The sequence below is a fragment of the Bubalus bubalis genome, chromosome 18, assembly GCF_019923935.1.
Source record: "Bubalus bubalis isolate 160015118507 breed Murrah chromosome 18, NDDB_SH_1, whole genome shotgun sequence".
Classification (NCBI taxonomy): Eukaryota; Metazoa; Chordata; class Mammalia; order Artiodactyla; family Bovidae; genus Bubalus; species Bubalus bubalis.
Window position 1 is genome coordinate 24,626,383 of NC_059174.1, and position 26,776 is coordinate 24,653,158.

Genomic DNA, 26,776 nt, shown 5'->3' on the forward strand with positions numbered 1-26,776 from the left:
CCCAGAGTCCTTCAGTGATAACCTTATCAGCCGGCCAGTTATCTCAAGAGTAGAAAGGATATCAGGCCCAAGACCCAGCTCTGCTTCTAAGTGCTGTGTGACTTTCAACAACTCACTGACCTCTCTGAATTTCAGCTTCCTCATCTGCTTAATGGGATTACTTTTCTGCCTTTCTCAAGGGGCTGTTTTATTTATTTTATTTTATTTTCAAGGGGCTGTTTTAAATTAAATGCACCTGAAAATGGCCTGCATTTGTCTCTCCAGATTGTGGTTATCTGTCCATGCGTCCGTCCGCTCTCCCCAGCCTGGGCAGGGAGCAGGTGTTCTGTGAACACGAGCGGTACTGAAGTGCACATCCTGATCTTGGGACATAACCCCATCCATGCACCCAGTCACAGCCCACATGCACTTTCTCTTCCATCTCCCACCATGCCCTGCAGTGACCCGGGGAAGCTGGGAATACCCCATTTAACAGAGGAGGAAACTGAGGCCTGGGGAGGTCAGGGCATTTGCCTGAGGCCACATAGCTAGAAGTGGTGGGGCTGGGAATCAGCCACAAGCACTTGACTGCCGAATCTCTGCCATCACATGATATCTGGTCATCAGAGCTGGTGCTGGAAGGGCAGCAGCTTCCCTTCTCCCTTCTCACAGGGCTGTGGGATGGGCAGAAGGATGCCTCGCTCACTTCAGGCACAGGATGCATCAGCCTTAACTGTAGGAAGTCTCGTTTTAGAGATCTCTACGTGGAGGGATCATCACCCTACAGACAGCAAACTTCAGGCTCAGAGAAGTAAAGGCATTTGGCCAGGAAGTTGAGGACCAGGACTTGAATCCAAGGGTGTCAGAGCCCAATGGTTGTGCTTGTGACCACTGCCTGGCAGTGCCCTCACGCCCACACACCTGGCTTGAGAGGCAGGGGGGCCAGATCTGGGAGTACGCGCTGCTTCACTGTGGGGATGCCAGGGTGAGGTGGGCAGATTGTCTTCCTAGCAGGCAGACCTGTCCCGGGAATGTACCCTTGGCAGGAGGACAGGACCGCCTGTCCCCAGAGGAATGCAAAACGCCAGGGAGGTTGTAGTCAATCCTGAAAGGGCAGTGGACCAGTGGCCATTCAGGACCTCTGCTGACCCCTCCGGGGGGCGCCTTCGCACCCTCTTACTTCTCCTCCAGTCCCCTTTGTCGCACTCCTCTCTCCTCTCTGCCTGTGACCCTTGTGTGAGTTGGGCAAGTTCCTTGACCTCCCTCCTAAATTCGTAGGTAGTGTGTTTAAGCACCGTCCAAAGGATCAAGGGCTCAGTAAGACCAATTACGATTGTTCTCTTCTCCCCTCCCTTCATCCCGGAGAGCACCGAGGAACAGGAGGCTGGACCCCTGGGGGCTGAGTCTCCTCCTCCTACCCAGCGGGCATCCCTTCCCACCCTGCCCACCCCTCCTTAGTCTCCAGGGAGGCAGGGAAAGCGGAACTCAGCCCGGGGTCTACCGGGGCGCCCCGGGTGCACCCACCCTCATCCCGGCGCCTCGGTTTCACATCCACGGAAGGGGCTTTCCCTTGGTGCCATCCCCGGGTCCTGTCCGCACAGGTGGCTGAGCGCAGGAGGCACTGGAGCGGGTGTGCCGCCCCGCCCGTCCCGCGCCCGGGCACCGAGAACCCACGTGATTTCCCAGCAGAGGCAGCCGGCTCCGAGAGCCCGCCGCCGGGCTGCTCCGCGCCTGCTTTCAGTTTCATGTGGAGCGCGGCAAAGCCGGGAGCGCAGCCGGTGAGTACGCAGCGCTTCGCGGGGCGAGCGGCGCGGGGCGAGCGGCGCGGGGAGGTTGGGGCGCGAAGTCGGCGCGGCTGCTGGAGGACTCCGGAGCCCGGCGTTCCCACGGCCAGGTGGTGGCTGGCCAGGCAGAGAGATGGTCAAGTATGGGAGGTCGGGCCGGCGGACGGCTGGACTGATGAACGGGTAAACAGCTTGGGGCGCCGGTGGGCAGGGCGGCTCAGCGCCTGCCGCCCTGCGGAGTTTGGGAGACGAGTGGCGAGCCGCAGAGGAAAGCGAGTCCGGGTCACCCGGGTTGGGTTTCGGGACGCGGCTGCGTGCCTGCTCCCTCCCACTCCTCTCCACCTTCCCACGGCTCCTGTCACCTCCTGGAGCTTCAACTTCTAATTGCCTGGTAAAAAATTCAGAAGTCCCGCTGCTCCTGGGGCGCAGTTCAGACTTTTTAGATGAAAAAGTTTTGAGGATGGACAATTCCAAACACGTGCAAAAGTAGCCCTAGAATTTAGGTTGAGCTCTACAGATAATGCCTGTTCCGATATAACCAAGCCCGTGTAACCACCACGGTGGTTAGCTTCAACAGACCAGCCCAGTTTCGTCCCTGCCACACGTCATTTTGAAACAAATGGCAAACAGACATCACAGCACCTCAACCGAAATTTTTCACGAAGTCCTAAAAGAGTTTTTAAACAGACATAGCCACCGCACCATCTCTTTAAATTTTTTAACAGTAATTCCTTCATGTCAGATCTCCACAGACTATTCCTGGTGAATATTTTAACCTCATAAGTAATAGGTGAATACACGGGTGGCTTTTTGTTTACATGGGTGCCGTTTTGTTACTTGCTTTTTGCGTTTTCAAGTCATTTTCAGCCATTTTCTCATGGAGGGCACGGGAGGGGGACAAGATCTGAAGTTTGCTGGAATGGCCCTTCTGTGCCGTTTGCATCCATTTTATAAGTTAGGGTTCTTAAGTTTATGTTTTAAGAAGTTGGAGGACTTAAAGCAATTTGAAAACCAGTACTTCCCAATCTCCCAAACCTGGGGATAGCAGAAGGTGGTGTGTATACGGGGCCAATACCTGGAGTCTCCTTTCTCCAAATTGCTTTTCTTTCTAAGAAGCTGTAAGCTCAGAAAAGCAGGAGGCCCAGTCTCTTACTAGAGAACAGAAGGGGAAACAAAGCTGATGATTTCATGGTGTGTGCAGGTTCCCCATCTAGGGCGCTTTTCTCAAAGCTTAATGAAAGATAGCATTCACTGGGCTGGTCATTGATTATGCCCACCTGCCTTGCCTGCAAAGCACAGCACCAGCTTGATTGGCACCTAGCACAGGAAGCAGACAAACCAGGGCTCTCAGCACCTTGAATTTGCTTGGTGGTGGTGGTGGTGGTGGTGGTGGTGTTCAGTCACTAAGTCATGTCCGACTCTTTATGACCCCATGGACTGCAGCACGCCAGGCTTCCCTGTCCTTCACTGTCTCCTGGAGTTTGCTCAAACTCATGTCTATTGAGTCGGTGCTGCTGTCTAACTATCTCATCCTCTTTTGCCCATTTCTCTTCCTGCCTTCAATCTTTCCCAGCATCAGGGTCTTGCTTGATGACCATGGCTGTTGTATCTCTCAGAACCTCGGTCTCTCACCTGTAAAATAGGGATGACAGTATGTCCTTCCAAGTGTGTTTTATGGGTTGCTGGATGAGTATGCCCTGTTCATGGTCAACCTCAAGGTATGGCACGAGCATGAGGGGTGAGAGTCCTTAACGAAGGTAGACAAGCAGAAGGGAAAGTGTTTTGGAAGAGTCTGACGACGTGCTTGGCCTTATTCCTCCAACAGATACAGAGGTGATGGATGTTTGTGGCACGAGTCTGTCTCCCTACACTCCCTACATACACCTACCTCCCCTCTGAGAAAATCCAGCCAAATCACTTAGGATGTCTTCCTCTGTCTGTTATGGGTTGAATTGTGTCCCTGAAAAAGATAATGGTGAAGTTCTAAGCCCTCTATTTCAGAATGTGACTTTACTTTGAAAAAAAGATCGTAGCAGATGTAATTAATTAAGATGAGGTCATATGAGAGTAGGTGGTCCCTTAATTCAGTATGACTGGTGTCCTTATAAGAAGGAGGCCGGCATAGAAGATAGAGATACGCAGGGGGAGAAGACAGCCATGTGACACAGAGGCAGAGATTGGAATGAGACAGCGACAAACTAAGGAAGCTCAAGAACTGCCCGAAACCATCAGAAGCCAAAATTGGCCCGGCAGAGCCCACACCTTGAAGCTTCAGAGGGAGGGAGGCCCTGCCCGCACCTTGATTTCAGATGTCTGGTCTCCAGAGCTATGAGAGTATAAACTTCCGTCATTTTAATTCACCCATTTTGTGGTCCTTTGTTACAGCTGTAGCAAAACTAGAAAACTAATTTGCCATCCCAAAATCTCCCCTCTGCTTTCCAATTAAATACATATGCAAATACTTTGTAAAAACTTTGTTAAGACTCTGTGCTTTCAGTGCTGGGGGCACGGTTCAATCCCTGTCCCAGGAACTAAGATCCCACATGCCATGTGGCATGGCCAAAAAAAAAAAAAAACTTTTTGGAGGCATTCTAAAGATGTAAAGTATTGGTTTTCTTTACCGGATCTGTTTTTTGAATGTTGGCTGGTAGCCCAAAGTCTTGACTGAAACTCAGTCTGCAAGGCAAACACCCAGTTGATTTGAGTAGGAAAAAACAAGTCTGAAAAATTGATCAGGCTGGCGGTTGGTGCAAGGTGTCTGGAGAAGAGATGGCTTTTGGTCCCTGAGACTACTCTGAAAGACTATGTTTCTGCCATCCACTCCCCTTGAAACAAGGTGGAAGTGGTGAGGCAGGCAAGCATCTTGGTTATATATTTGGGACTTGTTGCCCATAAAATAAGCATGATTATGTAACCTCCATGCCATCTGGGGTTTCCTAGATCCTTGAGAGCTGGGTGAAATTGTCATGAAACCCCTTTATACCCCTTTGAGAAGCCCTAAGTATTCTCAAGCTCTTTGTGGATCTGAAAGGTGAAGACGAATGTGAGCTTAGTTCTTCTGGCCACCTCTGACCCCAGACTCTTCCGCTCTGCAGTCATCCTCTCTGCCTACTAGACCAGGGCATGAAACCAGGTTTCCTGGGGTGAAAAGATGGTGGGCCTGGAGAAACCTGAATTCATTTGTCTACCCTACCAGTTCCATTCCAGGTTCTCTGGGATGGAACTCGCGCTACATCCTGTGAGTCACTCCAGAGTCTTCTGATAAATTCCCAGACACAGGAGTATTTCCCAGAAAGGTTTTTCAGCAGCCCTTCTGGCTGGGACGCCTCTGACATTTGGCAAAGGAGAATTTCAATGAACTTGAGGGAATATCAGTATTCACACTCAGGTGACCTGTCTTCTCAGTTTGGTTTTCCTCCTTCGGGTCTTTTTCTACATATGTATATTCCTTTTTTTTTTTTTTTTATAATGAACTCATAAAAACCAAAATGGAATTACACTTTTTCAACTAAGTAACATAGAATTATATATTGAAGGAAAATCAATGGCAACCCACTCCAGTATTCTTGCCTGGAAAATCCCATGGACAGAGGAGCCTGGTGGGCTATGGTCCATGGGGTCGCAAAAGAGTCGGACACAACTTAGCAACAACAACAAAATGCTGTGATATCTTTTTTTTTTAATTAATTTATTTATTTGGCTACAAGTCTTAATTGCAGCATGCAGGATCTTTAGTTGCGGCATGCGAACTCTTGGTTGTGACATGTAGGATCTAGTTCCCTGACCAGAGATCAAACCTGGGTCCCCTGCATTGGAAGCAGAGTCTTAGCCACTGGACCACCAGGAAAGTCCATGTGATATCATTTTAAATTGTTCATTTATTTATTTATTTATTTTTGTATAGCAGAGTTTTATTCAAGTGAAAAGGGACAGAGAAGGCTTCTGACATAGACATCAGAAAGGGGGAGGAGAGTGCCCCCCTTGCTAGTATTAGCAAAGGAGTTATATACTTTTTTAATTAGTTATTACAGTAAATCAAAAGATTGTCTCCAGGTTGTAAAAATCTTACTAGACCCACTCCACTTATAATTTACATTATAAGATAACAGGATTAGCCAGAAGGTTTTCAGGAAGGAGAAACTGTCCTCAAGCAGGATACATTGTTATATAATCCTTAGTACAGAGTTTAAACTGAGTTGTTTGTTATATAATCATCAGTTCTGGACTTAAAGAAAAAACATTTTATGTAATTAAGACTAAGGAATGTAGAGGAGAAAAAGATGTTTGTCCTTTCCTCCTCGAGAATTCCAGACCTCTATCTCCAAGAACCCTAGACCGCTTTCTCTTCCTTGGGGATCCCAGACTTCTTATCAACCTGCCTAGGAATTGACTCTCTCATTCCCCCCTTTCCTTTTAGGAGAATTATGTTGCCAAGGGAAAGGGGCATCGTTTTCATTCCATTAACTACTTCCTGCTATTGAGGGGCGTGTTGAGGCAACATATCCTCCTAACCCTCATACGGAAGGTCTCTGATCCAGGGGCCCCAAGTAATAGTTGGAGGATGCCGTGGCACTTGTAGGAGCCTGGACAACCTTTTGTAACTTAAAAGCTTTCAGACGGTTAGAAACAAACCCCACTTTACAGTTACAGATGATGTAAGGCAAAATAGTCATTGCTGCTGCTGCTGCTAAGTCGCTTCAGTCGTGTCCGACGCTGTGCAACCCCATAGACGGCAGCCCACCAGGCTCCCCCATCCCTGGGATTCTCCAGGTGAGAATACTGGAGTGGGTTGCCATTTCCTTCTCCAATGCATAAAAGTAAAAACTGAAAGTGAAGTCCCTGAGTCGTGTCCGACTCTTAGCGAGCGACCCCATGGACTGCCCCGACCAGGCTCCTCCATCCATGGGATTTTCCTGGCAAGAGTACTGGAGTGGGGTGCCATTGCCTTCTCCAAAAATAGTCATTAAACCAAGTTAAAACCTAACCAAAATTAAAAGTCACATTATGTCCATAGTTAAGGTACAATATGTTATACCAGTCCATCTTAGGATTGCTAGATGTCATCACAGGGTTGAAGAAAGTCCTTTCCTTGAAGCGAAGAAACCCACCATGGGAAGTCTCCAACTGATGAGGAGGTTGAACAGCTGAAAGCTTATCCTGAAGATTCTAGACAAGTCCCCAAGATGATAGCTTACAGTGAACAGTGTTGGATTCGTGATCTCCCAAGAGGAAGATTTAACTTTGGGAACAGGGACCAGCCTTGATCATTCAAGAGCTTTCATATTGCAGAATTTTACTAAAGTGAAAAGAGACAGAGAAGACTTCTGACATAGACATCAGAAGGGGGACGGAGAATGTCCCAGTTGTTTAGTTTTTAGAGGCTAGTAGTGATACATCCACATAGTATAATAATACAAAACATACAAAAAAGTATGTAATGAAAAGTCAGTCTCCCCTCTCTCCCCTGTCTCCCGGCCACCTGATAACCCTTCCTGAAAATAGTCATTTATCAGATTCTTATGTCTCCTTTCGTAGATAGTCTAGATGGGCCTTTACAGACATATGTATCTATATCCATGTGTGTATAGTGTTTGTGTATAAATCCCCTTCTCAGAAATGGTAGTATACTGGATATAGTATTTTTTATCTTGCTTTTTTTAATTAAAATTTTTTAAAATTGCTTATTTGTTTTTTGACTGTGCTGGGTCTTCACTGCTGCTCGGCCTTCACTGCTGCTCGGGCCTTCTAGGTGCCGCGAGCGGGGTGACTCTTGGCTGAGCTGTGTGGGCTTCCATTGTGGTGGCTTCTCTTGTTGTGGAGCACGGCCCCAGGAGCACTGGCTGCAGCAGCCGTGACGTGTGCCCTCAGTCGTTGCGGCTCGTGGGCTTAGTTGCGCTCAGCATGTGAAATCTTCCTGGACCAGGGATTGAACCTGTGTCCCCCTGCATGGACAGGTGGATTCTTGTCCACTGTGCCACCAGGGAAGTCCTATCTTGCTTTCTTTTTAATTATAATTTGGAAATCTTTCCACATCAAAACAAAATAAAAAATCTGCCTTTTTCCTTTCTAAGAGCTACATAGTATTTTTCACTGCTTGTTCCATAATTGATTTAACTATTGTTGGACAACTAGGCCTTTTCCCATCTCTTATTATTCTAATCAGCACTGTAGCACATATCCTTGTGCAATCATCGTTTTTACCCGTATGAGAATAAATCTTTAGGGAAAACATCCAAGAATGTATTTGCAAGGTCAGGGGGAATGTTTTCTGAATATTTGCAGTTTGGACTTTGATAAATCCAGCAAATTACCCTCCTTAAGTCTTGTACTGATTTTCACTCCTACCAGTCATGTGTGAGGGGGCCAGCTTCCCACCCCTCCCCAATACATGTGTTATCAGATTTTCTGTATTTGCAGTGGTAGACAAATAATGGTGTCTCAGGTTTTTTTTTCAGTTCTCTTATGAGTGATTTGATGCATCTTTTCAAATATTTAAGGGTCACTTTTCACAAACTATTCATATCCTTTGCCTCCTTTTCCATTGGGTTTTTGGTCTTTTTCCTATTGAGTTTTGAATGCACTTTACATATTAAGGAGATGTTTTGCTGAAAGTTTTGCTTTCAGGTTCAAAGGATTTGTTAACAAATGACTCATCATACACAATAAACAAATTTCAGTATTTAATAGGGTATTAATTGACTTAATGTCAATATACAGTCATTAAAAGAAGAGAAATAGAAAAAATAGGGAAAAGTAACAGCACATACATTACCAAATTAGGCTGCGCAACATCTAGACTTAAACAGCATGCTGGGAAGTCCCTCTTTAACAGCAATCTGGAGTCCCAATTGGGAAAAGGTCCCAGATGGTGCATCCACCCCACAAGGGAGACTTCAAATTGCAGTTTCAGGGGCTCCCGCTTATAATCCCAGGCTATGAATTGATATCATCATCGGTTTGCATGCACAAACTCAGCTCTTTTTTTACTTTCACCTTTTTACAATGCTGTTTGTTTCACCTTGTGAGTCATAAGATTTCGTTAGACTCCAGGGGATTGGGCCAGACCCTCAGAGGTTCAAGAATTGCAAGACCCACTCCCTTTCTTGTCTAAAGTAAGATAAAACTCCTGGTGACTCATCTGACTCATGGTGTCTAGGCAGATCAGAAGCAGGTCAGAGGCCCACTCTCCTGAAGCCTGCACAAGACTTCCTCCATTTTACTTTCCCACAGGAAATTATCTATTTGTCGCTCAGTCGTGTCCGACTCTTTGTAACCCCATAAACCGCAGCACACCAGGCCTCCCTGTCCTCACCAACTCCCGGAGTTCACTCAAACTCATGTCCATCAAGTCGGTGATGCCATCCAGCCATCTCATCCTCTGTCGTCCCCTTCTCCTCCTGCCCCCAATCCCTCCCAGCATCAGGGTCTTTTCAAATGAGTCAACTCTTCTCATGAGGTGGCCAAAGTCTTGGAGTTTCAGCTTCAGCATCAGTCCTTCCAATGAACACCCAGGACTGATCTCCTTTAGGATGGACTGGTTGGACCTCCTTGCAGTCCAAGGGACTCTCAAGAGTCTTCTCCAACACCATAGTTCAAAAGCATCAATTCTTTGGCGCTCAGCTTTCATTACAGTCCAACTCTCACATCCATACATGACCACTGGAAAAACCATAGCCTTGACTAGATGGACCTTTGTTGGCAAAGTAATATCTCTGCTTTTCAATATACTATCTAGGTTGGTCATAACTTTCCTTCCAAGGAGTAAGCGTCTTTTTATTTCATGGCTGCAATCACCATCTGCAGTGATTTTGGAGCTCAAAAAAATAAAGTCAGCCACTGTTTCCACTGTTTCCCCATCTATTTGCCATGAAGTGATGGGACCAGATGCCATGATCTTAGTTTTCTGAATGTTGAGCTTTAAGCCAACTTTTTCACTCTCCTCTTTCACTTTTATCAAGAGGCTTTTGAGTTCCTCTTCACTTTCTGCCATAAGGGTGGTGTCATCTGCATATCTGAGGTTGTTGATATCTCTCCTGGCAATCTTGATTCCAGCTTGTGCTTCTTCCAGCCCAGCGTTTCTCATGATGTACTCTGCATATAAGTTAAATAAGCAGGGTGACAATATACAGCCTTGATGTACTCCTTTTCCTATTTGGAACTGTCTGTTGTTCCATGTCCAGTTCTATATATATTTGTATTAGGAATATAGTATCATTTAAAAAATATTTTATACTTTTTATTTTGTATTAAGGTATAGCCAATTAACAATGTTGTGATAGTTTCAAGTGAACAGGGAAGGGACTCAGCCATATACCTACATGTATTCATTCTCCCCCAAACGCCCTTCCCATCCAGGCTGCCACACAACGTTGAGCTGAGTTCCCTATGCTATACAGTAAGTATTCTATCATCTTAAGTGGCTACATACTTGTCCAAAGAATGGTTGAACTGTATTTGTTAGACATTTAGATTGGATCTTGTTTTCTCCTGCATACATGGACTGTTTCCTCTGTTTTATATTAAAAGAAAAAAAAAATGTGGCAGTTTAATTCTTTCCCTAACCCTCACCAGAATTCTTCTCAGGGAAGGAAGTATTTCTGGAAAAATGCTTTGATGGGACTGGGGTGAGTGGAACCTGTGTGCAAAGAGGTCATCAGGGATCAGCAGGTCAGCAGAGCTTGTGCGACAGCTAGGGGCGCAAGATGTGCTCCTGAAATGAAGGAAGGAGGGGATAGGAGAGAAGGGAGGATGAGGAGAAGGTGGAGAGGAGCAAGGCTAAACAGGAAGAAGACCCCCAAACTCCGTCGGGATAAGATGCCCAAAGTGCACTTCCACTAAGGAGATGCACATACTTCATGCAAGGTGGATACGGACCACAGAGTCGAGCACTGGCTCCACTCTGCGATCGTTAACTCAGCACACATCTGCTTGGATTCTGCAGTGTGCCGGGCTGTGTGCTAGGTACTGGGCTATAGCTGGGGACATAACAGAGTCCCCACCCAGGGAGCTGATGTGCCCGTAGAAACAGACAGTACCCAAGTATACGAAGATGTGCAGTAGACGTCAGGTAACGGTGAAGGAGATAAGGCAACTGAGCTCCTTTTGCCTGTAATAACAGAAACTGAGTAGGAGCCCTCTGTCCAAGGAGATCTGCCTGTGTGGGAGCTGTAAGCTTCCCCAGGCCATGGTACTTCAGGGTGTCTGAGCCAGTTCATCTGTATCGGGAAAGATGGGGCTGCCCCAGCTGACTTCCAGCCCTGTGAACATTCTGGTGACCAGAGGGCTGCTCACAGCCTGGATGGTTTCCTTCAGCTCTGTTTCCACTGTGGACTTGTAAAAGGGTATATGGACTTTATTTTTAATTTTGTTGTTGTGTTAAAAGACACATAAAAGTTTCCATCAACCATTTTTAATGTTTTTAAAATTTATTCATTTTTGGCTGTACTGCGTCTTCGTTGCTACACAGGCTTTCTTTTGTTGCGGCAAGTGGGGGCTACTCTCTAGTTACAATGCATGGGCTTCTCATTGCAGTAGCTTCTCTTGTTGTGGAGCGCGGGCTCTAGGGTGCAGGGGCTCCAATAGTTGCAGCACATGGGGCTCAGTAGTTGTAGCTCACAGGCTCTACAGCATGGGCTCAGTAGTTGTGGCAAATGGCTTAGTTGCTCCATGCATGTGGAATCTTCTCAGACCGGGATTCGAACCCAAGTCCCCTGCATTGGCAGGCAAATACTTATCCACTGTGCCACCAGGGAAGTCCTCTGTCAACCATTTTTAAGTGCACAGTTCAGCACTTCTAAGGACATTCATGTTGTGAATCCATCACCATCATCCATTCGCATAACTCTTTTCATCTTGTAAAACTGGAATCCTGTGCCCTTCACCCCCTAGCAGCTGTCATTCTCCTATCTGTATGGATTTGATTACTCTAAATATCTCATATAGGTGAATCATACATTATTTGTCTTTGGGGGACTGACATATCACTTAGCTTAGGTGTCCTCAAGGTTCATTTATCTTGTAACATGTTGCAGAATTTCCTTCCTTTTAAAGGCTGAATAATATTCCATTATATGTATAATCATATTTTTCTTATTCATTCATCCATCAATGGACACTTGGATTGCTTCCATGTTTTACCTGTTATAACCAAAGCTGCTGTGAGCACAGGTGTACAAATATCTCTTCAAGACCCTGCTTTTAATTTTCTTGAGTACATATCCAGGATCCAGGGCCATAGTATAGTTCTGTTTTTGATTTTTGAAACACCTCCTTACTGTTTTCCACAGCAGCTGTACTATTTTACTTTCTTACCAACAATGCACGAGGGTTCCAGTTTCTCCACAGCCTCCCCATCACTTTTTGTTTTCTGTTTATTCTGTTTTTTTCAGTTGCCATCCTAATGGAAGTGAGGTGATATCTCATTGTAGTTTTGACTGTGTGTGTATGCGTAGTTGGTCAGTTGTGTCTGATCGTTTGTGACCCCATGGACTGCAACCTGCCAGGCTCCTCTGTACATGGAATTTTCCAAGCAAGAATACTGGAGTGGGTTGCCATTTTCTACTCCAGGGGATCTTTCCGACCAGGGATTGAGCCCACATCTCCTGTATCTCCTGCTTTGGCAGGCAGATTCTTTACCACTGAGTTATCAAAAGCCCATTTCCCTAATGATTAGTAGGGCTTCTCTCATGGCTCAGTGGTAAAGAATCTGCCTCCAGTGTGGGAGATGTGGGTTTGACCCCTGGGTTGGGAAGATTCCCTAGAGAAGGAAGTGGCTGCCCACTCCAGTATTCTTGCTTTGGAAATCCCGTGGACAGAGGAGCCTGGCGGGCTACAGTCCATAGGGTCGCAAAAGAGTCGAACACAGCTTAGCGACTAAACAGCAACAGCAGCCGTTATAATACTGAGTGCCTTTCCATGTGCTTGTTGACCATTCGTATATCTCTTTGGAGAAATATGTTTTCAGATCCTTTGCCCAGTTTTTAATTGACTTCTTTGGTTTCTTGTTGAGTTGCAGGAGTTCTGTCTGTATGCTGGATATCAACCCCTTATCATATAGGTACTTTGCAGACATTCTCCTGTTCTGTGTGTTGTTCTGTGGGTAGGATCTTTTGATGTATGACTTAAAATTTTTTTATGAAGTCCAGATTTTTCTGTTCTTTTGATGTCTGTGCTTTCAGTGTCATCTCCAAGAAACCATTGCCAAACCAGATGTCACAGCTTTCATTCTATGTTTGCTTCTAAAAATTTCATTCTTTTAGGTCTTACACTTAGGGCCTTATCCATTTTGAGTTAGTTTTTATATATGGTGTTAGGTAAGGGGCCAGCTTCATCCCTTCACATGTGGATATCCAGTTTTCCCAGAACCATTTGTTGAAAAGATTGTCCTTTCCCCCATTGAATGATCTTGGCACTGTCTCAAAAGTAAGACTAGACTCCTTTTTCTATCCCATTGGTCTGTATATCTGCCTTTATGCCAATACCACACTGTTTTGATAACTGTAGCAAGTTTTGAAATCAGGAAGTATGATTCCTCCAGTCTTGTTCTTTCTTTCATGATTGTTTTGACTATTTGGGGTCCCTTGAGATTCTGTTTGAATTTTAGGATTTTTTTTTAATCTTTGCAAAAAAGAGGTCATTGGGGTTTTGATGGAGATTGCATTGAATCTGTAGATCACTCTGGGTAATTCTGACATTTTATCAATTGTAAGCTTTCCAATCCATGAACATGAGATGTGTTTCCATTTATTTATGTCTTATTTAATTATTTAGTGTCTTACTCTTTCAGCAATATTTTGTAGTTACATTGTACAAATCTTTCACCTCCTTGGTTGAGTTAACGTCTGAGTATTGGGTTGGCCAAAAAGTTCATTCAGATTTTCCTGTAAGATATTATGGAAAAACCTGAACAAGCTTTTTGGCCAACCCAATGTTTTATTTATTTTTGATGCCATTGTAAATGGAATTGTTTGGGTCATTTCCTTTTCAGATTACTCATCATTCATATTTAGAAGCAACTGATCTGTTTGTGTTGACTTTGTATCTTGCTGCCTTGCTGAATTTACTTATTAGTTCTAATAAGTTTTATTGGTGGAATCTTTAGGGTTTTCTACATATAAGATCCTGTCATCTGCAAACAGATAATTTAACTTCTTCCTTTCCAATTTGGATGCTTTTTATTTCTTTTTCTTGCCTAATCCAGTGGCTAGAACTGCTGGTTCCATGTTGTATGGAAGTGATGAAAGCAAGCATCCTTACTTTGTTCTGGTCTTAGAGGAAAAGTTTTCCATCTTTCACCATTGAGTATGATGTTTGCTATGTGTTTTTCATGTATAACTTTTATTATGTGGAGGTAGTTTCCTTCTATTCCTAGTTTGTTGGATATTTTTATCATAAATGGGTGTTTAATTTTGTCAGTTTTTTTTTTTGGTAGCAATTGACATGATTGTGTGGTTTCTTCTCTTCATTTTGTTGATGTGACACACTTCATTGATCAGTTTTCATATGTTGAACTATCCTTGCATTCTAGGACTAAATCTAACTTGGTTACAGTGCATAATCTTTTGATTTGCTGAATTTGGTTTGCTAGTATTTTGTTGGGAATATTTGCATCATTGTTCATGAGAGATATTAGTCTCTAGTTTTCTTGCAGTGTCTTTGTCTGGCTTTGATATCAGAGAGTGCTGGCCTCCAAGAATGAGTTAGGAAGTGCTCCCCCTCTTCAACTTTTGGGAGAAGATTTGAAAAGGATTGATATTACTTCTTTTTTAACTTTTAGGTAGAATTCACTGTGAAGCCATCCAGTCCAGGACTTTTCTTTATTGGGAGATTTTTTTTTTTTTTTACTGCTGATGTATTTACTTACTAGTTATAAGTCTATTCAGATTTTCTACTTCTTTGTGACTTAATGTTGTAAGGTTTTGTGTTCCTGGGAATTTGTCCATTTCATGTAGGTTATTCAATTTGTCGATGTACATAGTATTTACATCATACAAATAAATACAATTTTAATTTTGTATTTGTAAATTTGTAAATACAAATTTAATTTTGTATTTACTAGTAAGTAAATACAAATTTAAAATACATTTGTATTTACTTACTAGTTATAAGTCTATTCAGATTTTCTACTTCTTTGTGACTTAATGTTGTAAGGTTTTGTGTTCCTAGGAATTTGTCTGTTTCATGTAGGTTATTCAATTTGTTGACGTTCATACATAGTATTGTAATTCTTTTTATTTCTGTAGAATTGGTAGTGATGTGCCCACATTCTGACTTTAGTAATTTGAGTCTTCTCCCTTTTTTTCTTAGTCCAAAAGGCACGTTAATTTTGTTGATGTTTTTGAAGAACCAGCTTTTGGTTTCATTAACTTTTCTCTATTATTTTTCTATTCTCCTTTTCCTTTATTTATACTTTAATTGCTATTATTAGGCAAAACATTCAATATCACGGTAATCCAAGTCTATGCCCTGACCAGTAACACTGAAGAAGCTGAATTTGAACAGTTCTATGAAGACCTACAAGACCTTCTAGAACTAACACCCAAAAAAGATGTCCTTTTCATTATAGGGGACTGGAATGCAAAAGTAGAAAGTCAAGAAACACCTAGAGTAACAGGCAAATTTGGTCTTGGAGTACAGAATGAAGCAGGGCAACGGCTAATAGAGTTCTGCCAAGAGAACGCACTGGTCATAGCAAACACCCTTTTCCAACAACACAAGAGAAGACTCTACACATGGACATCACCAGATGGTCAACACCGAAATCAGATTGATTATATTCTTTGCAGCCAAAGATGGAGAAGCTCTATACAGTCAGCAAAAACAAGACCGGGAGCTGACTGTGGCTCAGATCATGAACTCCTTATTGCCAAATTCAGACTTAAATTGAAGAAAGTAGGGAAAACCACTAGACCATTCAGGTATGGCCTAAATCAAATCCCTTATGACTATACAGTGGAAGTGAGAAATAGATTTAAGGAACTAGATCTGATAGAATGCCTGATGAACTATGGATGGAGGTTCATGACATTGTACAGGAGACAGGGATCAAGACCATCCCCAAGAAAAAGAAATGCCAAAAAAGCAAAATGGCTGTCTGAGGAGGCCTTTCAAATAGCTGTGAAAAGAAGGGAAGCAAAAAGCAAAGGAGAAAAGGAAAGATATACCCATATGAATGCAGAGTTCTGAAGAATAGCAAGGAGAGATAAGAAAGCCTTCCTCGGTGATCAATGCAAAGTAATAGAGGAAAATAATAGAATGAGAAAGACTAGAGATCTCTTCAAGAAAATTAAAGATACCAAGGGAACATTTCATGCAAAGATGGGCTCAATAAAGGACAGAAATGGTATGGATATTAAGAAGACGTTAAGAAGAGTTGGCAAGAATGCACAGATGAACTGTACAAAAAACATCTTCATGACCTGGATAATCATGATGGTGTGATCACTCACCTAGAGCCAGACATCCTGGAGTGTGAAGTCAAATGGGCCTTAGGAAGCATCACTACAAACAAAGCTAGTGGAGGTGATGGAATTCCAGTTGAGCTATTCCAAATCCTGAAAGATGATGCTGTGAAAGTGCTGCACCCAATATGCCAGCAAATTTGGAAAACTCAGCAGTGGCCACAGGACTAGAAAAGGTCAGTTTTCATTCCAATCCCAAAGAAAGGCAATGCCAAAGAATGCTCAAACTACCGCACAATTGCACTCATCTCACATGCTAGTAAAGTAATGCTCAAAATTCTCCAAGCCAGGCTTCAGCAATACGTGAACCGTGAACTTCCAGATGTTCAAGTTGGTTTTAGAAAAGGCAGAGGAACCAGAGATCAAGTTGCCAACATCTGCTGGATCATGGAAAAAGCAAGAGAGTTCCAGAAAAACATCTATTTATGCTTTATTGCCTATGCCAAAGCCTTTGACTGTGTGGATCACAATAAACTGTGGGAAATTCTGAAAGAGATGGGAATACCAGACCACCTGACCTGCCTCTTGAGAAATTTGTATGCAGGTCAGAAAGCAACAGTTAGAACTGGACATGGAACAACAGACTGGTTCAAAATAGGAAAAGGATTATGTCAAGGCTGTGTATTGTCACCCTGCTTATTTAACTTCTGTGCAGAGTACATCATGAGAAACTCTGGGCTGGATGAAGCACAAGCTGGAATCAAGATTGCTGGGAGAAATACCAATAACCTCAGATATGCAGATGACACTACCCTTCAGGCAGAAAGTGAAGAAGAACTAAAGAGCCTCTTGATGAAGGTGAAAGAGGAGAGTGAAAACGTTGGCTTAAAGCTCAACATTCAGAAAACGAAGATCATGGCATCTGGTCCCACCACTTCATGGGAAATAGATGGGGAAACAGTGGAAACAGTGTCAGACTTTATTTTTGGGGGCTCCAAAATCACTGCAGATGGTGATTGCAGCCATGAAATTAAAAGATGCTTACTCCTTGGAAGAAAAGTTATGACCAACCTAGATAGCATATTCAAAAGCAGAGACATTACTTTGCCAACAAAGATCCTACTAGTCAAGGCTATGGTTTTTCCTGTGGTCATGTATGGATGTGAGAGTTGGACTGTGAAGAAAGCTGAGCACCAAAGAATTGATGCTTTTGAACTGTGGTGTTGGAGAAGACTCTTGAGAGTCCCTTGGACTGCAAGGAGATCCAACCAGTCCATCCTGAAGGAAATCAGTCCTGAATATTCATTGGAAGGACTGATGCTGAAGCTGAAACTCCAATATTTTGGCCACCTGATGCGAAGAGTGACTCATTTGAAAAGACCCTGATGCTGGAAGGGATTGGGGGCAGGAGGAGAAGGGGATGACAGAGGATGAGATGGTTGGATGGCATCAATGACTCAATGGACATGGGTTTGGGTGATCTCCAGGAGTTGGTGATAGACAGGGAGGCCTGGCATGCTGCAGTTCATGGGGTCGCAAAGAGTCAGACATGACTCAGTGACTGAACTCAACTGAATTGTTATTATTTCATTTCTTCTGCTAGTTTTGCATTTAATTTACTTTTCTTTCCTAGTTTCTTAAGTTATAAAGTTAGGTTGTTGATTTGAGATCTCTCTTATTTTCGAATGTAAACATTTATACCTATAAAATTTCTCCTTAGCACTGCTTTTGCTGTGTTCCATAAATTTTGGTTTTGTTTTCATTCATCTGTAAACATTTTCTAATTTCCACTGTGATTTCTTCTTTGATTTGCTTGACTGTGGGCAGTCTTGTTTCCACGATTTTGTGAGTTTTCCAGTTTCCTTTATGTTATTGATTTCTAACACCACTGTGGTCAGAGACTATACTTCGTATGATATTTATCTTTTAGAATCTATCGAGACATCATTTGTGCCCTTACGTATGGTCTATCCTGGAAAATAGCCCATGTGCACCTGAGAATGTGTATCCTGTGGTTGCTGGGTGGAGAATCCTGTATATGTCTGTTGGATCTTATTGACCTATTGTACTGATTAAGTCCTCTATTTCTTCACTTGTCTTCTGTTTGATTATTCTATCCCTTATTGCGAGTCGGTATTAAAGCCTCCAAATATTATTGTAAAAATGCTTATGTCTCACTTCAATTCTATCAGTTTTTGCCTTGTATATTTTGGTTGTCTGTCATTAGGCATGTAAATGTTATAACTGGTATATCTTCTTGATATATTTAACCTTTTATTAACATGTAAAGTCCTTCTTTGTCTCTTATAACCTTTTTTCTAATTTAAAGTCTACTTTATCTTTTTTTAAATTTTTTATTTTTTAATATAAATTTATTTATTTTAATTGGAGGCTAATTACTTTACAATATTGTATTGGTCTTGCCATACATCAACATGAATCTGCCAGGGGTGTACACGTGCTCCCCATCCTGAACCCCCCTCCCACCTCCCTCCTTATACCATCCCTCTGGGTCATCCCAGTGCACTAGCCCTGAGCATCCTGTATCATGCATTGAGCCTGGACTGGCAATCCGTTTCACATTAGTCTACCCATTCCTTCTCTCCTTTGATTACTATTTTCATGGGATATCTTTTTCCATCCCTTTACTTTCAATCTGTTTTTTCCCTTGAATTTCAAGTGTGTCTCTTGTAGACAGCGTATAGTTAGATCAGTGTTTTTATCCATTCAGCCAATCTGTCTTTTGATTGGAGAGTTTAATCCATTTGCATTTAGGTTACTACTGATGAGGAGGGACTTATTTCTGTCATTTTGCTCTTTGGTTTTTACATGCCGTATAGCTTTTTGGTCCCTCACTTTTTGCATTCCTCTTTTGTGTTTAGTTAACTTTTTGTTTCTGGAGAAGGAAATGGCAACCCACTCCAGTATTCTTGCCTGGAGAATCCCATGGACGGAGGAGCCTGGTGGGCTACAGTCCACGGGGTTGCAAAGAGTTGGACACGACTGAGTGACTTCACTTTCACTTTCACTAACTTTTTGTAGTGAAATGTTTAAATTCTTTTTTAATTTTTTTTTGAGTATATTCTATAGCTAGTTTCCTTGTGGTTAGTATGAGGATTACATTTAACATCCTAATGTAACATTCACTTCAGTAATATACAAAAACTCTGCTATTTACAGCTCCATTCCCACTGTTTTCTGTTATTGGTGGCACAAAATTACATCCTTATACTTTATGTGCCTCAAATATAATAATTTTTAAAAATGCATTAGTCTCCTAGTGTTTGTAGAAAACAAGATTTGGAATTAAAAACCAGTTACAGTAATACTAGTCTTTACACTAATAATTGTTTTTCTTTACATGTATACATAAATCCTGTAGAAAACAAAAAATACAAACTATTACTGCAATAATACTAGCTTTTATAACTGTCCATATACTTGCCTTTATTGATATCTTTATTTTTCACATGGCTTCAACTGTCTAGAGTCCTTTCATTTCCCTTTACAGGAGTACCTTGAGCATTTCTTGCTGGGCACATCATGAACCCCCTCAGCTTTTGTTTATCTGGGAATGTCTTGATTCCCCCCTTACTTTTGAAGGACAGTTTTGCCGGATATAGGATTTTTGGTTGGCAGTTTTTCTTTTAGCACTTTGAATGTATGGGCCTACCGTCCTCAGGTTTCAGAGGAGAAATTTGAAGATAATCATATTGAGGAGCCTGTGTATGTGATGATTCACTTCTCTCTTGCTGCTTTCAAGACTTGAACTTTATCTTTGAGATTTGGGTATTTTTAAATAATTTTATCTATTTTTGGCTGTGCTGGGTCTTTGTTGCTGCATGAGCTTTTCTCTAGTTGTACAAAGTGGAGACTACCCTCTAGCTGCACTGTGTGGCCTTCTCATTTTATTGACTTCTCTTGTTGTAGAGCATGGTCTTTAGGGCTCATGGGCTTCAGTACTTGTGGCACACAAGCTCAGTAGCTGCACTTTCCAGGCTCTGAAGCACAGGCTCAATAGTTGTGGTACACAGGCTTAGTTGCTCTGCAGCATGTGGGATCTCCCCAGATCAGGGATTGAACCTGTGTCTTCTGCATTGGCAGGCAGATTCTTTACCACAAGGGCAACCAGGGAAGCCCCTCTTTTTTGTTTTTGAAAATCTGCTTATAATGTGTTTTGATGTGGGTCTCTGAGTTAATTTCACTTGAAATTCATTGAGGTTTTTGAATGTTTATATTCAACTCTTCCAGCAAATTTGAGAACTTTTCAGCCATTATTTCTTCAGTTTTTCTCTCTGTCCCTTTCTCTTCCTTCTTCTGGGGCTCCCATAGTACATATGGTGGCCCACTTAATCATGTCTCACACATCCCTTAAACTCGGTTCACTTTCTTCAGGCTTTTTCTGTTTCTCAGCCTTTATAATTTCCTTTATTCTATCTTGAAGTTCCCTGATTCTTTCTTCTGCCTACTCAAATCTGCCTTTGAATCCCTCTATGAATTTTTCATTTTCAATATTACATTTTTTCAGCTCCAGAATCTCTTCTTGGTTTCTTTTTAGGTTTTCTATCTCTTTATTGACATTTACATTTTGTCTGCACAACTTTTTTTTTTTTTTTTTTGCTTTCTTAGCTCTTTGGGACTCTTTAAGTCAGTTAGTTGTTTTAAAGTATTTGTCTAATACATCCGTCACTAATTTTTTTCAGAGACGGAGTCTATTGAATATTTTTTTCCTTTCAGTGGACCATTGTTTCCTTTGTATGCTTTGTGATTTTGTTGTTGCTGTTGTTCTTGTTGAACCCTGGACATTTGAATCTAATAATGTGTAAAATCTGGGAATCAGATTCTCCCCCTCTCCAGGGTTGCTGGTTTTGGTTATTGGGTGTTATTTTTTTGTATTGTTGTAAACTGTTTCTGTGCCTAGAGTCAACCTGAGATGTAAACTTAATGTCTTCTTATGTCTTTTCTGAACCTTTTCTTAGGCATGTGCAGTCACTTTATAATTTTCCCCATATGTACAGTTGTTTCTAAATGTCCTTGTCTTTAATGTCTGGCTCCCAAAAGGGGAAAAGCAGAATTGAAGGAAGAAACAAAGGGCATTAACTGAAAGTTGCACAGCTGTGTCCAACTTTTTACGACCCCATGGACTCTAGCCCTTCAGGCTCCTCTCGCCATGGAATTTTCCAGGCAATACTGGAGAGGGTTGCCATTCCCTTCTCCATGGGATCTTCCCAACTCAGGGATCGAACCTAGGTTTCCCAAATTGCGGGCAGATTCTTTACCACTGGCCACCTTTAAATCTCCTGGAGGTCAGTTCAGCTAAGAAGAGGCTTGCAACATGGAGGGAGTGGGGTGTATCAACAATGGCTGCCTGTTTCTGTCTGCGCCTCTGAGATCAGAAGCAGCAGTCAACAGATACGGCTCAAGTCTCCAGTATCTGGAGGACAGGGTCCTTTTCACCCACCCGAGCTCCTGCAAGCTGTGTGCAGGTCGGTCCAGGTGCACAGCTGACTGCCGTGAGTCTGAGGGGTAAGGGACAGGCACCTATTACTGTGTTAAGAGCTGAAATTGACCAAAATTAACCAAAATTTAACAGTCCAGACTTCCCCTTGCAGTTGTAAGCTTTCAACAGACTCCGGAGTTCCAAAACAGTTATACCAGATTCTGCTCACACCATTTTTGTCTAAATGAGGAGACAGAATCCTAATGCTTCCTACTCTGCCATCTTCCCCAAATCCTGTCTTGAACTATTGTTTTTTAATACATTCTTTTTCTTAATATTCTTTTCCGTTATGGTTTATCATAGGATACTGAATATAGTTCTTTGTGCTATACAGTTGGATCTTGTTGTTTATCCATCCCACACGTAAAAGCTTACATCTGCTAACCCCAACCTCCCACTCCATCCTTCCTCCAGCCCTCTCCCCTTTGGCAACCAACAGTCTGATCTCTGTGTCCCTGAATGAACCATTATTTAAAAAATTTGAGACCATGTTGCTAAATTTCTTTCCTAGAAGACTGTGTGGATACAGAGGCTGCAGGCAGCTATAAAACTGCTTGATCCCCCAACATCCATCTTCTGAGGGGAGACATGCAGCCTGTACCATCAGCAAAACCCAAACCCCCATTAACTCCTTGCCTGAGAGGTTGCTTCTGCTCTTCATGCCAAATGGAGGAAAGACTCAAACCCTGGGAAACTTGTATTTTGAGGCATTCAGGTCTTGTCACAGCATCTTATTTGAAGAGAGAAATAGCTTTCTGTTTTGCGTGTCTCACAATAGTCTTTTCCTTACATTCTTGAAGGTGTCCTGTGCATTTTGCACCCACAGAATTCTCTTCTTGAAACGGACAAGTCAAGCTTTGTCTCAGACTTACACAGCAGAGTCAGCCAGATAGTGTTAAGTGGTGCGTGGACAAGGCATTCGTTGAATCACAAAGTGAGAGCAGCTGTGCTCTTTTCACTTCTCTCTGATCCTTCCTGATTCGTCAAGAAGAAAGTCTCAGTTGACTGCTAATATCCGTAATGCCTCTCACACTGAGGACCACCTTTTTAACAACTGGAGGCCAGGCCTCAGGCCAGAGCCCCAGGAGGGCAGTTTCAGTGGGCATCATTTTAGTTTTGTTTCCCTTGGGTTTCTTTGGAGGGGTTACCTTCCATGCAAGGCAAATGATACTAGAAAATCAAGTTCAAAGTGAAATGATTTCTAGAAAATGTTTAAGGAAACGAAACTCTGATTCTCGTATAAGGCAAAAATGTTCTCCAACATGGGTAAAAAAAGTCTTGGAACTTGTATTCTTCTCCCTAAAGAGTAAGATTGTGAGAAAATTCACATGATATATTTCTAAAATGTTTAGAACTTTTCAAATGAGTGCAGATTATATTTTATAGCATAAAAATAATCAAGAGCTATGGAAATGATTATTTTGTTTGGAAAGAAGGTCATTGGTTGAAGGCAGTGTGGTGCTTCAGTTAGGAAAGCGCCTCTGAGTTCAGTGGAAGGGTTTTTAAAAAAAAATTTTTTTTTTTTAATTTTTGGCCATGCTGGGTCTTTGTTGCTATGTGAGGGCTTTCTCTAGATGCAGTGAGTGGGGGCTACTCTCTAGTTGCGGTGCACAGGCGTCTCATTCTGGTGTTCTATCTTGCTGCAGAGCATGGGTTCTAAGGCACAGGATCAGTAGCTGTGGCTCACAAGCTTAGTTGCTCCGTGGCATGTGGGATCTTCCCAGATCAGGGATCAAACGCTTGTCCCCTGTATTGGCAGGCAAATTCTTAACCACCGGACCACCAACGAAGTCCTCAGCAGAGCTTTTAATGTCGTTTTTCCTTTAAAAAAAAAAAAAAACTGGGGGCCATTTACCATGTGGGATCTTATTTCCCTGACCAGGGATCAAACCCATGCCCCCTGCATTGGAAGCACAGAGTCCTAACCGCTGGACCACCAGGGAAGTCCCTCAGCAGATGTTTTTAATCCACTCTGTGCTTCTTGACTTCCCAGAGTCTGTAACATTTGCCTTGAAAGGGTGACTGAGAACCTGCTGAGGAAATGCAAGTGGAATGCTATAGCATGTTGCCCGGACCTGTGCTAAGAACCCAGTATATGAGATTGGCACCAGCTAGCACCCGCTGCAGATGGGCGTCCCCCTCATTGTGCTGTGATCTTCATTATTGTCTTCCAGCCTCACAATGACCCTGTGAAGTGGATGCAGCATCATCACCCCCATTTGCAGATGAGGAACTGGAGGTACAGAGGAGTTAGGAAACGTGCCCTAGGTTGCACAGCACAACATGTTGAAATCAGGATTTGCACCCAAGCCTCCCGACCCCTTATCAGCTCCACCAGTCCCTGTAAGACGGGCTGGTATTAACCCTACTTGAGGTACAAGTGAGTTACGGCCCAGAGAGGGCAGGGACTTGCCTGGTATCACCCAGCAAGTCAGTTTGGGGCAGTGAAGCTCAGAACCGAGGCTCCAACCAACCGATCACTAACCTCCAGCCCTCTTCCCAATCCTTTCTTCTGCCCGCATTTCGTGTGCCTGGGCACTGCCAGTTGGCATGGGAGGACATAGGTCAGCTGATCCAGCCTGGAAGTAGAACTCCTCTTCTGACTTCAAAGAGTGCAGCTTTCTGGTCACTGATCTGTCTTCTTTCACTTTCAAAAAAATGTTTTCAGCTTAAACCACACAGGTAATACATGATTAAATTCGCTTTGCAAACAGCTGGATGCCACGTCAGGTGCCTACATCTCCATTACTCACTGCTTCCCGCCCCAGGCCAGTCCTCTCCTAGTTTGAGATAACCAGTTTGGTGTGTTGCCTTCCAGAACTTTATCTAAAGCTTCGCATTAAAAAACAAACAAACAAGGGGATTCCCTGGAGGTCCAGTGGTCAGGACTCTGCACTCTCAATGCAGATCCCACAAGCCATGTTGTACAACCGAAAAAAACCCCCAAAACCAACAATTCAAAAAAAACCCCAAAACACTTCTATTGGGCTCACTAACTGCAAGGCCTTGTTTTAAGCACTTTACATGTATTGACACAGTCCCAACCCTGTGAGGTAGATACTGAAGTTATCCTTGGTTTATTTATTTTCATTTATTTTTTTTATTTTTGGCTGTGCTGGGTCTTTGTTGCTGCGCGCACAGGCTTTCTCGAGTTGCGGCGAGTGGAGGCTAGTCTTCACTGTGGTTCGAGGGTGTCTCATTGCAGTGGCTTCTCTTGTTGCAGAGCGTGGGCTCAAGGGTTCAGTAGTTGCGGCACCTGGGCTTAGTTGCCCCGAGGTATGTACATCTTCACAGACCAGGGACTGAACCTGCATCCCCTGCATTGGCTGCTGGATTCTTAACTACTGGACCACCAGGGAAGTCCTATCCTTGTTTTATAGATAAGAACACTGAAGCCTAGAGAGGCTATACAATTTGTCTGATGCCACACAGCCTGCAAATGATGAAATGCTTAGTTCCAAGCTAGACAGCTGGCTCCAAAATTCATGCTCTTAACCTCTAAGTTATAAAAACATGGGATTATAGACCTGGATGAAGACATACAGTGTTGGTGCTTTGTTTTCTATGTATTCTTCAAACAAATAGTATCATATTATGCATATCATTATTCATGTGTCTTGTTTATTCAGTTAATACATATAAGGATCCAGCCATGTCAGTGGTCTTCATGCCCATAACCCAGAGGTGTGGTCACACCAAACCTTATTGAGATATCAGTTGGTCAAACACGGCTGCAGGATTTCCTTATCCAGTATGCTCTGCGTATTCCAGGCTGTGTGGCTCTCCCTGGGCTTCCTGCCAAGCAGCTTGGTTATAGAGTCAAAGGGTGGACACATTTAGGTTTTAGAAATTGCCTCCAATTTGCCTTTGGAAGTGGGCAGACCAATCTCCAGGCTGTGAATTTGAACCTCAGGATCTAATTTCTCTGCTTTACATCTTGAGCCTTCTTTGCCCCCCAAACCAGCACATAATTCCTCCAGGATCCTCTTCAACCACATGGTTGGAGACGAAAAGGGGATTTCCAGGTCTCAGCTTCATTTTTGGTTTGGAGTGGACATGGGAGGAGTTGGCAGGGCCACGAGGTGCCAAGGAGCAGGCCAGAGGTGGAAGTGCAGGAGGAGCGGCAGTTTTCAGCAGGCACCCTCAGGGTCCCATCTAAATGCGGCCATCTCGGTGGCCTTCCTGTCCCCAACCTCTCGAAGGCAAGAAGCCTCGGCTCTGCTGGGGAAGCAAGGCGCCGGGTACAAGGGAACACGAAGCCTTTCTGCCCACCCGGAGTGGAGCGCTGGGTGGCAGCATGGCCTAGAATAGTAGTCCCCAAGCTCAGCTGGGTTGCTTCCAAAGGTGCCTGTGTCCCACCCTCAGAGATTGTGCTGTGATTGATCTGGGGTGCAGCCCACTGGAATTTTTAAAACCCCGGATGACTCTAACATGCAGGCAGGTTTGGGAGCCACTGGCCCTCCGGAGGCCCAGGACCCTGTTGGGAAGGAGCCTTCTCACTGGCCACTTCTGGTGGGTGCTGGACCCAAACCTCCAGGGCTGAGTGGAAAAGGCAAGATCCCTCCCTGGCCACCTGCTGTCCACGTTTCAGAGAAGGGTGCACCCGGAAACCCCAGGGGTTCTTTTGGTGGAGAGTCTGAGCTGTCTGAGCAGGAAGTCGGCTGGAATAAAGGAGGCAGTTTCAGTTCTAGTGATGGGGGCTGGGAGCCAGATTCCTGGTTTCTAGTGACAGGAAAAGAGAGGCGCTGCTGGATTTAGAACAGGGGCCACCCAGGCCCGGGGCTCAGAGTGCAGGCTCGTGCCACCCTCCGCAAAGACTTTGAGACAAGAAGATGCTTTCTCAACTCCCAGCTCTGTATCTTTCTAGCTGGTGATGTGGGGAGGGCCCCTCACTGCTGGGAGCCTTGGTTCCTTTTTCTTTTTTAAATTAGTTAATTTGGCTGTGTCAGGTCTTAGTTGTGGCGCTTGGGATTTTTGATCTTTGTTGAGGCAGGTGGGCTCTTAGTTGTGGCATGTGGGATCCAGTTCCCTGACCAGGTATCAAACCCGGGCCCTCTGCACCGGGAGCAGGGAGTCTTGGCCACTGGACCGCTAGGGAAGTCTTGGGCCTCGGT

The 26,776-nt window shown here is 43.7% G+C and overlaps 1 protein-coding gene across 11 annotated transcripts in view; it reads left to right on the top strand.

Annotated features, from left to right (window-relative positions):
* Positions 1 to 1,488: 1,488 nt before the first annotated feature.
* Positions 1,489 to 26,776, top strand: part of NLRC5 (NLR family CARD domain containing 5) — a 91,140-nt gene continuing 65,852 nt past the window's right edge. For 2 of the 11 annotated variants that reach the window (XM_044931894.2, XM_044931895.2), the window contains exon 1: positions 1,516 to 1,757. The gene's annotated coding sequence lies outside the window, so the exon portion shown is untranslated. Of the gene's footprint in view, positions 1,758 to 1,790; positions 1,947 to 26,776 lie in introns of those variants that run through there. The other 9 variants (XM_044931890.2, XM_025268706.3, XM_045163407.1 and 6 more) reach the window with 8 other exon arrangements.